Source organism: Amblyomma maculatum, chromosome 2 (assembly GCF_055883805.1).
Source record: "Amblyomma maculatum isolate TAMU_Amacu chromosome 2, ASM5588380v1, whole genome shotgun sequence".
NCBI classification, from domain to species: Eukaryota; Metazoa; Arthropoda; class Arachnida; order Ixodida; family Ixodidae; genus Amblyomma; species Amblyomma maculatum.
Genome location: NC_139345.1, coordinates 123,387,310 through 123,405,782, shown reverse-complemented (window position 1 = coordinate 123,405,782; position 18,473 = coordinate 123,387,310). Strand labels below are relative to the sequence as shown.

General features: G+C 45.5%; 1 long non-coding RNA gene, 2 other non-coding genes and 1 pseudogene across 4 annotated transcripts in view; 3 read left to right on the top strand and 1 right to left on the bottom strand.

Annotated features, from left to right (window-relative positions):
• LOC146199742 (uncharacterized) overlaps positions 1-18,473 on the top strand; it is a 58,312-nt gene that overhangs the window by 28,264 nt on the left and 11,575 nt on the right. The window lies entirely within an intron of this gene.
• Positions 552-715, top strand: LOC146199745 (U1 spliceosomal RNA). Its single transcript, XR_014705379.1, has one exon. It is a non-coding gene; the product is annotated as a U1 spliceosomal RNA (small nuclear RNA).
• Positions 12,897-13,060, top strand: LOC146199744 (U1 spliceosomal RNA). The gene has a single exon (XR_014705367.1). It is a non-coding gene; the product is annotated as a U1 spliceosomal RNA (small nuclear RNA).
• Positions 15,617-17,698, bottom strand: LOC146199743 (uncharacterized; annotated as a pseudogene).

The following is an 18,473-nucleotide window of genomic DNA, read 5'->3' as shown; positions in this document are numbered from 1 at the left end:
ACCATGGCCGGTCTCCAACAGCAGCGGCTGTGCTCGAGTCCATACCTCGACTAATTTCTGGGCGTTTGTGCCGGTAGTTCAGGTTATTCCGGTAATCAGACACTTGTTACAGACGTGTTTGCACCGCGTGTGCCTTCTCTGCTGCTTCTGCTAGGTCACTGTGTCTGTCTGACTTCAAAAAGTGCAAAATATGTTTCGCAAACGAACCAGCTGTGCGCGTGGCTGTACGTTTGCGATGTAGTGCGGCTCGTCCGGAAGCAGACTACGCTGGCAAGAGCAGCGGTGGCGCCTCTAGTGGCGTGAAGAGGAAGCATCTCGGGAATGATTAGTACTCTCACAGACCAGTTTTTAGACCTCGCCAATTATTTCTAGGAACTCGGAAATATTTTGAATAACAATCTGATTTATGGTAGGCAATTATATAATTTGTTTGCAAATTGTTGTTGCAGATTTGCGGCTAATCATTTTTGTTCCAAGTTTCAGCATCCCGCAACTAGCGTCTCTAAGCTGGCCGCGTGCGGTGGCTACGGGCGACGAAACGTTTCCTCGGCATACTTACCTGGTGCCGGGGTTACCGTGATCAGCGAGGCGGTGCCCCCAGGGAGAGGCGCGGGCATTGCACTGCGCTCGTGCTGACCCCTGCCACTACCCCAAACTGGGGCAGATGGGGCATGCAATTTTTGGTAGTGGGGGACTGCGTTCGCGCTATCCCCCTCCTTATAAAATCAAAAAACAGACTATGAATCGGTGCTTATAGCATACTCTCTAACATTACGCTTACCTGTCTCTAGCCCAGCTATGGGTGGTTAGAAGAATTAACGTACTCTTTTGGATGCGTTCGGATTTGTAGCACGAATTTTAATCTATTTCAGTGCACTCAAGGTGCGTAAAAGCAACTGGCACACACTTCTTGTTTCGCTTTTACTGGCGCAAATTTCGAATTGCCTTGAGCGTTCCCACGTATGCCTGTGGCCTGAGGTGGATAGAATGTCTCGTAGCACGAATTTTAATCTATTTCAGTGCGCTCAAGGAGCGTAAAACCAACTGGCACACACTTCTTGTTTCGCTTTCACTGGCTCAAATTTCGAATTGCCTTGAGCGTTCCCACGTTGCCTGTGGCGCCTGAGGTGGATAGAATGCCTCATTTCATCCCTTCTGCGAGCCAGAAATGATTTTGAATGTAAGTTGCACAGAAACGTATACTTACAATAGGCAGGTATGGATTCACAAGTCAACAGTTCTTTGTCTGGCGCGATTGTCTTCGGTTTGGAGCAAGTAGTCGTTCAGCATACAATATTTAATAGAGACGGGCTCCGCAGGAGCGGCTTCAGCGGCCATGTCTGGCCGCGGTAACAGGGCTATGGAACAGGATAATGACTACCAGGTTGTTCTGCCAAGTCTTCCAACAGGGCGTTTTGTGTTAAACACAGCTTTTTTTGCACGCGGATAGCAGGGCCCGCCCGTACCGGGTGGAAGATTTCCGAGACGCGTTGGCTCAGCGTTCGCTGCTCCTTGACGTTATCGCCATGGGGGCGTATCGCATGAGCCACGTCTGGGCCATCACCCTGAAAGACGCGGATGCTGTGAAGAAGATTGCTGGAGTGGGTGAGTTGTGTGTGAAACAACGTCGCTGCCTCGTTTTTGATCCGGCCAACCAGGATGTGAGGCTGAAGCTCCACTGGTTGCTTCACAACGTTCCGGATGAAGATGTGCGTGTGGCCTTCGCGCCGTATGGAAAGGTTTCCGAAGTGGCCAGGGAGCGCTGGCGCGTGCATGGCATATCGGATAAGGGTTCAGCTACCAGGATTGTCACCTTGAAGATGAAAGTGGGGGTCAAACTGGACGACTTGCCGCACCAGCTGAACGTCGGCGGTGAGTTGGCGCTCGTCGTAGTACCTGGAAGGCCTCCGTTATGTCTCCGGTGCCGAAGTACCGGCCACATTCGCCGAGAGTGTAAGGTTCCGTGTTGAGGTGCATGCCGTCGTTTTGGCCACGAAGAAGGGCAGTGTTCTCGCAGCTACGCGAGCATCGCTGGTCCTGGGAACAGCGAAGATTCTTCCGAGCATCTGATGGATGAAGCGGACGCGGAAGAGGCAGCCAAAACAACCGGGCAACCGGCAAGGAATGATGGGCCGGTGTTAACCCCTTTGACAATGAGGAGGACGTCCACGGCCGTTGCGACAGCGGATTCTGCACCAGTGGAGAATGGTTCCCAACTGGACGCAAGTAACAGCGTGGCGGACGCCAGAGAACCTATGCTCGAAAGCCAAGGCAGCGCGGAGTCTCCCAACTCCGACGTTCTTCAACGCAGGAGTTAGCGGCCTGCCCGTTGGGAAGCGGCCCCATGATGAGAGCGCCGGTGAGGATCTGCAGCCTGGTGGTGGCAGTGACGAGCCGCCATCGAAAGCACCGGGGGTTCGACGTTCGACGTTGAGGCCTCGGCTGAACTATAGTGCCTAGAATATTAGCTGAACGTTTCGTCCGAGACGCGGCAGGCTGGGAAACCGCCTCCGTAGTTTGGACGTGACCTAATGCATGTGAGTGCAGGGGGTGCGTCAGCCGTCATAGCCTGTTTTCGGCTGTGGCTCTTTGACTGTGTTTATGGAAGGTGGCAAGTGCGGTGGTCAGGCACGCCTCAGTATACGCATTCAGACATCCCTTTGGGAGGCCGGATACGAGCGCGTACGCTTCGGAACCTCGGACAAGCAGATCCACATGGACGATTGAGGTAGGCATCACATTGATCGGGCGCCTTTTTCTCTAGACGCATGGCAATTAAGCTAGATGTCCCGTTACGTGTAGCAACCTTGAATGTTAGAGGGCTTGGAGCCCGAAGGCGGCAATGCCAGTTGAATCGCCTGCTGCTAGATAATGAAATCGACTTATTAGCCGTTCAAGAGTCGAAGATAGAATCTCAGGACCACGCAGACCGCATGGTGTCTGTTTTCAATGCAAACTTTGATGTGTGTGTTTGTCACTCTGTGGGGGCATCAGGCGGATGCCTTCTTTTCATTCGCAATACTTTTGGTATAAGAGTACACTGCGTATTTGCATGCGAAAGTGGCCGACTCTTGGTTGTTGACTTTTTGTTCTCAAATTTATTTTGGCGTGCTGTCTGTATGTACGCCCCCAATGTTGAAAGTAATCGTCAAAACTTCTTTTATGCAGTCGAGCCGTACTTGAAATGTGACAAAATTTTGCTTGTATTGGGCGATTTTAACTGTGTGTGTGCTGCTACTGATCGAGTGAAGATTAGATCAGTGAAAGACAAGAGCGCTGAACTGTTGAATGTATTTGTGCATGACTATTGCTTAGAAGACATTGGAAATGTGTTTTCTTCTGGAACCCGTCCGGAATACACGCACTTTCAACGCGATAGTCATGCGAGACTAGACAGGCTGTATGTATCTATTGATCTCGTTCCAATTTGTACCGACTATAATGTAAAACCTGTTTCGTTTAGTGATCATTGCCTTGTTAGTGCGACTTTTGGAATGAAGGTCAAGAAATCTGTTCAACTGGCGTCTATGGAAACTGAACGAGAAAATTTTGTAGGATGAAGAGTTTGTTAAGGCAATCACGAACGATTTGGAATGTTTGCTTAAGGTGCATGAAGAAAGCCATGAAGATAAATGGGAAAGATTTAAAGAGCAAGTGAAGATAAAAACAATAAAAAAGAGCAGTGTTATTCGCTACAAACAGAAACAGAAAAGGAACTTCATGGGCAACTTGAGTGCCTGTTGTGCATGGAAAGCTGTGCGCCAGGAAAGTTCACTAAGCAAATAAGAGATATGTGAAATCTCATTTAGAAAGAATCGACGCTGAGAAGTACAGAGCCGCGGTTATACGCGCAAGAAGCGATAAACTGTGGGCTGGCGAGGCGCCGACAAAGCGAGCGCTATCAGATGAAAAAAGGTATGCTTGCCAGTAGGAAATCAGGCAAATAAGACATGAAGGGCAGATTACAAACGATGCTAAAGATATAAAGTGTGCGATTCTGAAACATTTTGCTGAGCTTCTGAGTAATACGCGCGAACATAGTGAAGGGTTTCCAATAGAATATTTACGGCTAATGCCAACGCTCGAAGATCGTGTGAAAGAGAGCCTTGAAATGCCTATTACAATTCAAGAGATAGAAAAGGCCATAGATGACCTCCCATGTGGGAAAGCCCCTGGACCAGATGGGCTGAGCGCCTCCTTTTACAAAGCATTTAAAAACCATCTTTCCACCCTTATGTTGGAAGTGATAAGAGAAGCCTACGAACTCAAACAAGTGCCATTATCATTTACTACGTCACACATCGTACTTATTCCAAAAAGTGATGATCTAGAGAAACGCCTGTTGGTGAAGTCCTATAGGCCAATAAGCCTGACAAATGTTGATTACAAAATCTTCATGAAGGTTTTAGCGAAGAGATTGCTGAGTATAATAGCCAAATTAGTCGGACCGCACCAAACGTGCGGCATAAGAGGCCGCCGCATCGCCACAAATATACATGTGGCACGAACCGTACTGGAATGTGTAGACACGCTTGGAAGTCAGGGTGCCATGATTCAGCTGGATTTGGAAAAAGCGTTCGATCGCGTATCACACGACATCCTTTTATCCATTCTAGAGCATTGTAACCTGGGCTCGGTAATCGTGGAGGGAGTGAGAATGGCGTACGCAAACTGCTCGACGCGTATTATAGTGAATGTCGATCTCACTGACAGTCTCGCAGTGCGCTCTTCGGTGAGGCAAGGATGCCCACTCTCTCCTCTGCTTTTTGCAGCCTATCTCGAGCCATTATGCTTGGCCATTCTCAATAATGAATGCATCTCGGGTTTCAAGCTTCAGTCGGCGCATGTGAAGCTACTTGCATACGCGGACGACATTGCAGTATTTTGTAAAAACAGCGAGAGCATTTGTGAAGTGGTTAACGTTGTTGAAAAGTTTTGTGACCAGACTGGATGTCGGGTTAACTGGGAAAAAAGCTCCGGATTTTGGCACGGCTTATGGGTTGCTGAACCGGCTTCTTTCTCCCGATTTCTATGGTCTTCCAATTGCCAATGTAGTATCTGGGTGTGCCCCTACAATGTTATCGCGATCCTAGCTTACACTGGAAGGAAGAAACAAATAGAGTGCGAGAGAAAGCGGAAGCATGGCAGGGAAGGCAACTGTCAATCTTTTCACGCGCGTTCATCTGCAATGTGTTTTCGATTTCAAAGATATGGTATGTAATGAATGTTCTATGTGCGTCACGAACTGCCATTCAAAAAATTCATCGTGTGTTTGCGGTTTTTCTTTGGACTTCGACCTGGGAAAAGACGAGGCGAACGAATTTATTTCTTTCTTTAAAAAGCGGAGGAGTCGGTTTGATTCATTTGTTTCTGCGCCAAGTGGTATCGCGCTTTTTTTTTTTCTTCGCGACCAAAATGACACCTTTTTAAGAACAGTCATGCAAGTGCGGCTGCAAAGGCTGTTACCCGGATTTGTTGTCTCCTCAAGTGAAAACATGCGTGGTGCTGTAACAGGATATTTGCGCGAGGTAGTTCTCTCTTACAAGTTGTTAGAAGTGCATTTTTCCCTTCAATATTTGTACAGTGTTGGCAAGAAAAAGCTGTATAAGGACCTAGTGGAAATCATGCTGCCGGAACCTTTGTATCGGGAGCCTTACCGTGGAGGCCCAGGGCAGGATATGTTAAACGAAGTGTCTAAAGGTACGTCCGACGTATCCATTCGATTCTCGTAAAGATACGGCGGACGTCGATGTACAGGCTCATGGCTATATGCACGTCGAACGCGGCCACAATCCGCTTGCTGCGCGTGAATGAATCTTATCCTCTATGATATCAGCTAGCCGCGACTCTCGATGAGAAGAGTGCATCCGTTCTAACATAAATCACGGTCTTCACTTAGGGTTGTGTACGGCAAGCATCGCTGTCACGCACATAGCTTCAGACGATGCTACGTACTGCACCAGCTCCACCAGCTGGCATCGAGATACGCACATTCACGAGCAGCTTTCGCTTCGCACTAAACTATCACCTCGATCTGCCCGTAATGCGAGCGAGCTATTCCTAGCATTTACGCTGCCTTAGGTCCTGCATCGACCTCCGAAGATCTAGCGCCGGCACAACACACACACACCTCGCCGTGCAGAACATTCGGCAGTCAAAAGTATGACCTATGTGAAATGGCATTATGCTTGTTCCTCACATGCAGACCGAGGAAACCGGATGTTTCTAGCTAAATTCTTCGTTTAAATTCTGCCTCAGAGCCGTGGCAGAAGACATGCCGAATCTACTAGAGGCCTGCGCTACTACTGCGGCGAGCTGCACATCGACTCGTCGAGGCGAAGACCTACTGCACCGCACCGCAAGAGTGCACAACCGGAAAGCCGGAAGCGCGAATGATCCGAATTCCCTGTGAACAGCAATGTTCTTTGGTATTTAGGGGAAGACTAGACTAAAGTGCTTAGCCTGCATCTTTTTCTTGTCGTTGAATTTTGCGTACATGTAGTTTAAACCCCCGCATGCTCGAGGTTAGCGTGACCATGAGCGGCCGCGCAGCTTTGAAACGATGGGGTCGATATGCATGCATCGCCGGACTTAGGTACGCGGTCGAAAATGTGCGCTGCACATTTCGTTGCAGAAGCTGACTCTTGGAATTTTGCAGAGTGTGCCATGCAAGTGATCGTTGCTACAACCACACATCCATGTTCCAACGGCTGGCCTACCCCGAGGACGCTTAAATGTTCAACTGTGGACGTATCAATGATCGAAGAGAGGACAGATGTTCACAATATTGGGCGCGAAATCGATAGCTACCAGTGCTCAGTGTTAGAGAAATTCTGCCTTGATCATGCGCAGTTCAGTGTTTCAGGTGTGGTCAGTAGCTATAAGTTTGAACAGTTCGCCTGTCAAGTCAGCGGCGCCAGCGATGGACCGGCGGAGCGATTTTCCACGCTACACCGCTGTCTTGCTAGAAAGCCTACCTAGGCGGCGTTTGACATTCAGCTGGTTTTTGTGGGCCCCGTAATTGAAAGCAACGCCTTCAGAAACGCATTAAATGTTCAAAAATGTATTCTCTTCAACAGTTTCACTCCAGGCTGTCAAAGCAGGCGGACGTAGATAAAACATTTGAGCATTCCAGTCTTTAGAAATCTGTAGAATCACCTTCAGTTTGTAAAATTACTGGAATAGGTCACTTTCCGATCGCTGGAACATAGACCCTCATGAAAGCGCTGTCACGTGAATAAGGACCACACCAGACCGAAAGCTTGTCTCATATAACATAGCTAACCAAGGTTTACCTTACAACATTGTGTTGATTTTTATGGTGCATAAGCGACTAATGCTGCCATGCACCAAGAACAAGGTTTAATGTATTTATTTTGTGTGTAATGACTAAAATGTTCTTTAGGATGTAGCTTGTTTAGGAACATTTTAGGAAACCAAAAATGCAGGAAATTTGCACGTCTCTCCTAGGATCATGCTGGGATGGAAAGGGATCTGTTGCAAAATTGTACAAAATGTTTCCTCTTATTTTCTCGACTCTGGCGCACGTGTAAGATATGGTTTATTGTTAGTTCATCTCCACTCTCCTTGCATATTGGTTTGTCCTCTTTCATAAGTATGAAGCTGTGTGTGAGGTGTGGGTATGTGTTTTGTGAAGATGACCTAAAATGGCCTCCATGTTGCGTTTTTGATTACTGCATGATTTCCATTCCTTAATTACAGGTTTGACAAGTATAGTTTGTAGTTTATTTCAATGTTTCAAAAATCTTGCCATTTCACTCTCACTTTTCTTTGTACAAGCTTCTTGGTATCTTCATGCAGCATATTCACCCTCTGTAATTTAGCATTGTGTCAAGGTAACCTGGTTATTTCTTTTCATCACCTTTCAAGACAACTGTCCCGATTTCATAAATTGTAGGGTTTCTGATGACAGGAACTCCTTGGAAGTCATAGAAATAAATGAGATACACAGTCGAGCTATCTAGAGTATGCATATACATGTCCATCGCTCAGTGAAATGGTGTTAGTACGCTGTTAGAACAGGTCTTGTGGTAACAACAACCATTGTCTGAGGTGGTCCTTTAATGGGCATTGAAATGCTATGTAACTACAGGTACTGATAGAACTCTTGATCATGTTATGTGATGATGCGATCCTTGCATGCATATAGGTATACATTTCAGAATCTGCAGTGCACCACTTGACCATTTGCCACCAGTTTGTGTGAAAAGGTATTTTTCATGCATGTTAACCAGTATTTAACAGATGACCCCTGTGCACAAGCCAAAAGTGCCACGAGCCAAATGTCACGAGGCCACACGACATGGCAGGAGCTGTTAAGTCAAGCTTACAAAGTTATATTTGAAATATGTTCTGGGAGGTTCCAGCTCCAATTAAGAAAGGTTGAGGCTTACAGAGGTCTATGCCAGGTTGCCTATCACCTAACAGGGCCGCCTACGACCGTATGCTAATGAGTATATCTGAGATAACAGAGAGATGAATTAAGGAATTAGTAATTATGTTTGTAGCAAAGGGCATGTAAATTAACGGGAATCCACAGTGGGATCTGCAGACAAGAACCATTAACGCTGGCACACCATACCCTTACAGGTGGAGATTAGGAGTCTCCCTAATTTTTTTTCTGCTCAAAGCTTGTCATTTCCTTCGTTCTTCCAGATGAGGAAGATATGAAAATGATAGCATCGAAAATTCCAGAGACCATCGTTAACAAGGATGCTGATCCCAACAGCGTAAAAAGGAACTTCAGAAAAGATGGTTGACTAGTAATGCTGGCAACAGTTGAAGCTAAGTGGAAAGGCATGAAATTGAAATGCAACATATGCAGAGATATGTTGCGAGACGACCAGTCTGTGGTGTGCGACATCTGTCTCCGTTAGTTTCATCAAGTGATTGGCCAAAGCAGATGGGGCTTGTGGTTTTGTGATAAGTGCAGTGTAGTAGCATAGATGCAACCTTGCCCACTAATAATTGGAGTGCAGTAAGTGCATTGCTTTGTTTTTGTAAGATGTTCATGGTTTCCATGCAAACATTATGAGAAATTTTTTCCTGGAGAATGTTTGCTGAAATGTGAATATAATGTGCGATAAAACTAGTGTTTTCTTGCTATCTACTTTTCCTTGTATACATTAGTTCTGTGAAGAAAACCACCGGCTAGAAAGAAATGTAATGGCATGCATTTTGATACTTGGCCCCGTTGTGCTGGCTAAGTAGAGTGCTTGGCTGCTGAACCGAAAGGTGCAGATTTGGTTCCAGCCACAGCAGAGGCATTTCAATAGAGGCGAAACAATAGGCCGTCATGCACCATGCGGTGTCATTGCATGTAAAAGAACCCCAGGTGGTCGAAATTATACCGGAGCCCTCAACTATTGTTCCTCATAGCCGTAGTTATTTTGGGATGCTAAACCAGATATATATCACATCATACTCTGAGTAAGATGCTATTTATGGTCAGTTAATCATATACTAAATGATCAATTTTTTTCTGCATGGTACAGCAGCTGTTGTACAATTTTACTTTAGCCTTCATGAAGAATATCACACTGGCTCCCATGGCCTTCTGTTGACCCTTGATATGTGTCACAATCACACACCCGAGTATGTATTTGTCTAAGGGCACCTATGCATGCAAGGAGGGGACGGTTACTTTCCATTTGTCAGAACTGAAACGCACGATCCACATCATTTCTGTAATTCAACTGCCTGCTATTTGAACTGTCCAGCATTGATGCAAGTTTCAAAGAACTGCAATTAGCAAATTAATCCAAGCAGAAAACCATGCCAGGAACTGCTTCGGTTTCATCTTTAACAACTGTTTGAGAACTAAAATTAGCCAAATGTTGCAAAACATAGATTAGAGGTTACAAAATCTAAAAAACAATGCAGCCTACCTATGGCATGTAGGGTTTCACATCCTAAAGTGACATATGTGGCTATGAAGAATACCGTAGTGGAGAGCTCCAGACTAATTTGACTGCCCGGGCTTTGTACTTTGCGTTGACATCTTGCAGAAAACAGAAGCATTTGCATTTCACCTGCACCAAAGTGCGACTGCCATCACTGGCATTAAACATCACGACCTTGGGGCAAGTAGCGGAACGTGCCACTAAGATGTCGCAGCGTCTACGTGCATGCTATACACGTGAACCTTTCTAGCATTAAAGCTGTCACATGCATGGCAGATATTCATGTTCAGCTTTGGACTGACAAGTTTAAAAGTGTACTATTTGTGTTTGTCTAGCATGAAATCAAAGGAAACTAAGGAAAAACGAAAAAAAAAAAAAAAAAACGAACATATGTTGAAAAAGCACTAGTCATTAACACATAAAGCATATTCGTTCCTTTATTATGATAAAGTGGCCTTCAACAATAGTACAAAACCTGAACATTTAGGAAGGTGCTGTGCCAGGCAGCTATTTTACAGAAACCTGAACCATTTCACCTGTAGTAATGCGCATCCCGGCGGTGTGGGCTGGACACTTATTTTTCGGTCCACTCCAACATGCGAAAACTGCATCATGTGCATTCCCATTTTCCGAGTTTTGAGCTCTGTAGTGCAGGCTAACAAATTGTCGATGACTTATTTTCGTCTGATTGTTGCACAGCGCGTGTAAATAAATTACCACTGCACCTAATAAACACTGACATGCACGTGCAACATCGCCGATCATAAACGGGCACACTAATGTCCGTCCGGACATCGGCGCACTCATCACAGCACTCTTCGTAGTCTCACACAGCACTCTAGTAGGACGTAATCCGTACATCACAGCATCTCACGGTAAGCACAGACCACACCTCCAACAAACACGAATGACGCGATGCTTGGGCTAGAGACACGCCGGCGGCACCCAGCTTTTTCAGCGCCGCTTGTATATGTACATTTAGAAGAACTTCTTGTTGGGCGAGTTGGTGCATTGCTTTAGATGCGCTATAAAAAGACAGCCACAGGAAACAGCCAAGGAGACTGTCTCCTTGGCTGTTTCCTGTGGCTATCTTTTTATAGCGCATCTTGGTTCCTTTAAAGCATTGTATATGTACTACGTAGAACTTGCAGCACCAAACCTCAATGCGAGCAGAAAGCGATGCGTTACGTGACGCATCTCATCACAGATGGAAGTGACGAAACTTTGAAGAATCAAAACTACATAACTACATAACGACCGTCGTAGACGTTAATCCACATGATAACGAGGACCAAATGAGCGGGCGTGCGGGCCGCGGGCTGGCCGTCAACACTGCGATTACATGCGTTTGCGCTCTGGTCGTGCTTGCCGCGGTCCAACTCACGTAAACATGATATGTCATCACGTAGTATATCACCCATTCTAGGCACTATTCTTGCCACTGTACTATTCTTTGTAATTTCACATTTCACGCATGCAGTATAGTACATACTTCTTGCACCTCGCACACCTCATATACCAACTTCGACTTGGCTACATATGGCTACCATGTTGTTGCTACAACCACATCTGGGGATCTCGGATCCGTCCGGCTTTCCCGACGGATCCCAAGGCCCATATCGGAGAAAAATGCGTTGGGTCCGTCGGACGTACCTTTAAGACCATCGATCGGGTCCGTCTGGCGTACCTTTAGCCACAGCCTATTTTAAAACGAGTGAAGAGGATGCCAGTTCGACCGGCTGCCAAAACGTTCTTTTTTAAGTTGCACTCGAACTCTCTACCCGTCAAAACCTGGCTTCACGAAAAAGGAATCTATGTCCCTTGGACGACAAGCTGCCAGCTTTGCAAGAAGCCAGAGACAACCGAACACATATTCTTAGACTGCTGAGATGCAGTATTTCATTGGGACGTGCTACAAAGAACAATTAAAAAAGAGCTGCCACTAAAATGGCATCCGGTTTTTACCGGTGGAGAACGAAGACGTACCCTATGATTTAATAATGCTTCTAGGCCTCCACAGCTTGTGGAAAACACGAATGCAAGTAAGGCATGAAGATATTAACATTCGCAGTGTACGTGAAATTTTTGTTGAAAGTGCTGTTTATCTACGGGAATGTATCTGCGCGCTCCCTGACCCACCACAGTGGGCAGAAGTTCTGGATGACCTGGTAAAATTGAAGAAATTTTAACCTCACACACGTCAGCTCAAGGGCAGCTGAAGTGTTTTATTAAGTGTGACCATTTGTTGTTCATTTATACTTCAGAAATTAAGAAAAAAAATCGGTGGTTCAGTGGTAGAATACTCGCCTGCCACGCGGGTGGCCCGGTTTCGATTCCCGGCCGACGCATATTTCATTACCTTGTAATAGCGTCTTTATGGTTTTTATTAGACCCATCATAGCCGGTCTCCAACAGCCGGTCTCCAACAGCCGGTCTCCAACAGCAGCGGCTGTGCTCGAGTCCATACCTCGACTAATTTCTGGGCGTTTGTTCCGGTAGTTCAGGTTATTCCGGTAATCAGACACTTGTTACAGACGTGTTTGCACCGCGTGTGCCTTCTCTGCTGCTTCTGCTAGGTCACTGTGTCTGTCTGACTTCAAAAAGTGCAAAATATGTTTCGCAAACGAACCAGCTGTACGCGTGGCTGTACGTTTGCGATGTGGTGCGGCTCGTCCGGAAGCAGACTACGCTAGCAAGAGCAGCGGTGGCGCCTCTAGTGGCGTGAAGAGGAAGCATCTCGATAATGATTAGTACTCTCACAGACCAGTTTTTAGACCTCGCCAATTATTTCTAGGAACTCGGAAATATTTTGAATAACAATCTGATTTATGGTAGGCAATTATATAATTTGTTTGCAAATTGTTGTTGCAGATTTGCGGCTAATCATTTTTGTTCCAAGTTTCAGCATCCCGCAACTAGCGTCTCTAAGCTGGCCGCGTGCGGTGGCTACGGGCGACGAAACGTTTCCTCGGCATACTTACCTGGTGCCGGGGTTACCGTGATCAGCGAGGCGGTGCCCCCAGGGAGAGGCGCGGGCATTGCACTGCGCTCGTGCTGACCCCTGCCACTACCCCAAACTGGGGCAGATGGGGCATGCAATTTTTGGTAGTGGGGGACTGCGTTCGCGCTATCCCCCTCCTTATGAAATCAAAAGACAGACTTTAAATCGGTGCTTACAGCATACTCTCTGCATTACGCTTAGCTGTCTCTAGCGTATCTATGGTTAATTAGAAGAATTAACGCACTTTTTCGGATGCGTTCGGTTTAGTGGCGCGAATTTTAATCTATTTCAGTGCACTCAAGGTGCGTAAAGGCAACTGGCACACACTTCTTGTTTCGCTTTCACTGGCGCAAATTTCGAATTGCCTTGAGCGTTTCCACGTATGCCTGTGGCCTGAGGTGGATAGAATGTCTCGTAGCACGAATTTTAATCTATTTCAGTGCACACAAGGTGCGTAAAAGCAACTGGCACACACTTCTTGTTTCGCTTTCACTGGCGCAAATTTCGAATTGCTTTGAGCGTTCTCACGTATGCCTGTGGCCTGAGGTGGATAGAATGTCTCAATGATTTTGAATTGAAGTTGCACAGAAACGTATACTTGCAGTAGGCAGGTATGGATTCACAAGTCAACAAATGTTCTGTCTGTCTGGCGCGATTGTCTTCGGTTTGGAGCAAGTAGTCGTTCAGCATGCAATAGTTAACAGAGACGGAGTGTCAGGAACCCTTTTATTTCAGGGCAAGATAAAAAATAGACACAAAATCTGAGCACAAACTAAGGCCAGCATGGTAAAGAAAGGCTTGATACAAAGGCATCTGCTTTCCTTAACACAAGCAAATCTGAATAGATATAACAGCGAGAACACAAGACAAAAAGTCAGCACATCGCTAGTGCTTGCAGAAAAAAAAAAGTAAGACAAGATGAACGTGTTCAAAAGTACAGGTAATACTTTGCACCTGGTACGAGGATTCAAAAATAAATGGTGCCTCAATGTCGGCAGCCCGTTTCCCTCTTTTTTATGTAACTGTCACAAGTCTTCAGTATTGTGTGACCTGTCAATCATCGTCAGCAGTCCAAATATTATGAAGAGAAAGGAACTGTAGTCCTCACTACTCTGAAAAGTCAGGGACCCAAGTGATGCTACAAGAGCGCTACTTTTTACTGTTGAGAAACAAGCTCTTTGGGTTCTCTACCTCTGAAAAGGCTGTGCACAGTGTGTTCTCTTTCATTCGGAATAAGTAATAACAGGATACAACCAGCAGTGCTCCATCATTGCTTGCAAGTTTGATGATTATTATAAAGAAAAGTTTGACGACGGGAATTACGAAGTCGACGCAAAGCTCGACCATGAAAAGAGTGACAATATGAACTGTGCCTGATTAAAATTATGATGCTTACCACCATGTGTGTATAATTCTTTTAAAAACATTCAAACATCACATGTCCTCTTACTATTAATATGTGACTTGAGCTGAAGTGCACGTAGCGATCGAACGACTTGCATCAAATACCCAGAGTTGGCCCGTATGTGGTTCAGATTACAAAAATGCAGACAATACCATCACTGTTATTTGATTTCAAGAACATGCAGATCTTTTCAAGAAATTACACAGCAGTGTTCTGTCCCTTCGAGGAATGCATATACTTTTGTGCAAAGCATTTTCTAACCTTTAAACTTGTCAAGTTGCACACCACGAACCGAAGACTGAAACTTAACCTTATCTACGTTTAGGTTCACGAAACGCACATGCCAGTTCAAACGAACACGGCAAAACATTCTCACAAACCTCTTGTAACACTCAGCAGAGCGGAAATGAAAATCGCCAACTAGCGACAAATGGTGATCTAAAACATCGCAGACTTTTGGGAGATGTGCAGTACCCTCAAATATTAAGAAAGAGCGATTCAAGCAGATGTACATAGGCAAAAGCTTTTTTCGATGGCACAGTCAGATTACCAAACAGATTGCTGGGCACGTGGTACGCTTTGAGAACAGTGAAATATTGGTGGGGACTGCGCACAGTCTGACTGTCGTCTCTCAGTAACTGTGGACAACTGCAGGCGTTATCTGACTTTCCAACAAACAATTTGATCAGAAAGCCAGCAACATATTAAGCTGCCGAGTCATCAATGATGTGTCATTGAACATCGCTAGCAAGTTCAGAAAAGTCGTCTAATGAGGGAAAGTCATCAGGTTGTGGACAATCCTCATTACCAACAAAAGGTTCACTAGTAAGGGAGAATGGCGAGAGCTCATGAAGGCCACATCCACCGTCGTCTACATTTCCATGTTCGGATAGTTTGATCAACTTTCAGATAAAGATACGCTTCAGACCAGAAATAAATTGCGATGCATTGGGGTTTGTGTTACGACTTTGCTTCTGTCTGATATGACCAAATATGTTTTCGAGGAGATCCTGCTGGAGTCTACGCGTGAGCAGGTATTCAAAGCCGTAGTTTTCTGAGATATCATCCGATAGGCGGCAAGCAGCTTCAATTGCTATCTACCAACCAACATGTTTGCGGCTGACGCCTGCCATCAAACTTCCATGACTCAATCCAAAGAAGTTGACGTCGAAGGAGGTCAGTCAGCTCGGGATCCCCTTTCTTGATTACATATTAGAGCTTTTGCAGTTTTCTTCGCACTGGATCTATTCATACATCAAAAACATTTGTCCACGCGGTCACAAAAATGTGCCGTAGCCATGGCTGAAGCAGGGAGCTCATTTGCATACACCATTGCCATCACTGCAATGGAGACCGACGCACTGAGAACCTGTACTGTACCTGTACTGCTCTATTGACCTTCATATTTTCGAAAAGTTTCTTACAAATGTGGTGCTCAGTCAACTTTGGAGCCAACCACAATCGCAGCTCATGTGTGGATTAAAAAATGCTGACAACGTGTGACCGGTCAACAATGTCTTCTCCAATACGCAGCTTATGTACTTGGACATTATTGTGTATTTTAATCAAATGTGGTAAGTCAAGATGAAGTACGCCCGCATACCATTAACTTCAAAAAAAAAAAAAGGCTTTGCAATAGTAATGCCCTGTTTAGCAAGACTGACATTCGAAGTGCCCTGGTCACAAATTATAGCTTTCACTGTAATTTCGATGCTTCCCAGCTCCACAATGAGCAAAATCAGCAGGTTGTGTATGACAGTCGATTGTGGTTGACATGTGCCCTACAGCAAAAGCTACTGGTTGGACCCATCTTGAAACACCAGCAAGGAGGACAACTAAAGCCCTGTCAGCGATGGTTGCAGTGCGGTCAACACCATCGTCTGTGAACCCGTGAACAACATCTTGCGTTCCATCATAGCACAATTTTTTGTTCAGTGCTATCTCATCAAAACTTACGTCACGTTCATTCCAAGTTTCAATACTTGCTCCTATCGAAGAACTGATCCCAGGAATGATCCTTGCTATCATCTTAATAATTGGCTAGTCACCTTCTAATGAACGCTGGGTGGGCAAAGAAAAATACGGAGCCAGAAATCGGTACGCTCGGGGGTCACGAGTTTCAGTCCAGGGCAAATTTCTTGAGCGACAAAGGGAACCGCTTGCCCTTAGTTTTTGGCCTCAAGCAACATGTGCAGTGAGCAGTTTGAAAACCTCTTCATTGACATACGGCTGGATGCCAGGGCCCTTGGAGATCGATGACGGAGTCCTCTGCCGCCGTCTCTGCTGTGGTCTGAGAGTTTTCCGCAGGCTTGCAGGAGCTGCCAACTTGGGTCTCTCGTTTCACATGTGACGGTTATGTCAGAATCAACCTACTAGGACCCTCTCAGTAAAAAAAAAAAATCAATGGATCCAATTGGGAAGACCAGTCAGATTGAATTGGTTCTGCCAATTCCAAATGGTTTGTCTAATGGGTACTGTCCAACCCAACTGGTTTCTTCACTCCCAATTGGGAAGCCCAGTTGGTTTCTTCACTCCCAATTGGGACGCCCAGTTGGTTTCGTAACTCCCAATTGGGAATGAAGAAACCATTTGGGCATCCCAATTGGGACGCCCATTTGAAACGAATTGGGCTTCCAACTGGGCTTCCCATTGGTTCTAATTGGTCCTAAGCAAACATTCCCAATTGGGAAAGTCAAGTCAGTGATACCCTTGACTGAGATGTGCACAGATATACATACCTCTATAAAGAGGTATGTGTATGTATGTATGTATGTGTGTATGTATGTATGTATGTATGTATGTAAAAAGTATATGCCGGTTAATCTTATTGATTATATCGTGTTCACTGTGAGTGCAGGCATAATCAAATAAGTGAACTCTGAATAACAAAGATGTGTCACTGGTCCCAGCAGCACTGGTCAAAGAATGGAGTATATAAGTCTGCAACCTGTGCTATGTACATTGAATCTGTGTTAGTTCCGTGTGTGTAATGCTCGTCTCTCATGATTTCTGTAAAAAATTGTAATTTCATTCCACTTGTATAAAAGTTGGCTCCCCTATAACTTCTGGACAGAAAACATTGAAATTGCATCTCCATTTTTTTTTCAAGCTATGTGAGTTCAAACCATTTGGGCTCAATGGGTATGCCATTTGAATTCAACTGGTGAGCCATTTGGTCCTCATGGGTGATCAGTTATTTCCAATTGGGAGCACCAATTCATATCAAATGGTCAGGCCCAATGGGTGGCGAAAACACAATTGTTTTTTGACCAATTGATTTCAATTGGGAAATTCCCAATTGGACCCATTGAATTTTTTTTACTGGGCTGGCATTCACGTTACCCCTATAGGCCACTAAGGCACGTTCATATCGGTTGGTTAAAGCGGGTCTTTATATGTGGGCTGAGGAAGAAGAAAAAGAACGCTCGGTCACCCGCAGCTAATGCTTTCGCTCAATATTTGGTTCAGCAGCGTGGAACCCTTGTAATTATTTTTGATGGAGAACTGGTCGCAGGTATGTTCGAAAGATCTGCAACAAAGAAAAATAAGGATATAAGACTGAACAGCGAAACCCTTCGTACGAGCTATATATCCTCACTGATTTATTTATAACTAGCCTAAGTAAAAGGCACACATGAGGTAGAAAGTTTAGAACCTCGTTAGTTGTATGCACTGCTTTCAAAAAGCCTGCTCGTGCTAAATACTGAAAGCGCAATGCTGCATTGTATTTCTTAATTTGAAAGGAGCTGCGGACATAGTCACGCTATAGTGTTAAAGAGTGTCAGGCAGTCAATCGGATAGCAGCGTTTAATAACAATGCAACAAGAGTGCGATAGCAGCTGCGCATGGTCTTCCTTGCACCAGCAGGGGCTGCTCAAAAATGACTAAGTGGCACAGAAAGTAACGATGAGGTGTAATACACGTGTGCCCACGGTCTGACGAAATGTTTTTTTATTGCGAAAGCAATACTACTCGCACTTTCAAGCCTTCGCGTGACCCAGCCGCAGTTACGTCTTACCCACGCGACGCTGTGACGTCACACACGTGACACACAGGCTGGCAGGAGCTGCCAACTTAGGTCTCTCGTTTCACATGGGACGGTTATGCCAGAATCAGCCTGCTAGGATCCTGGCATTCACGTTAC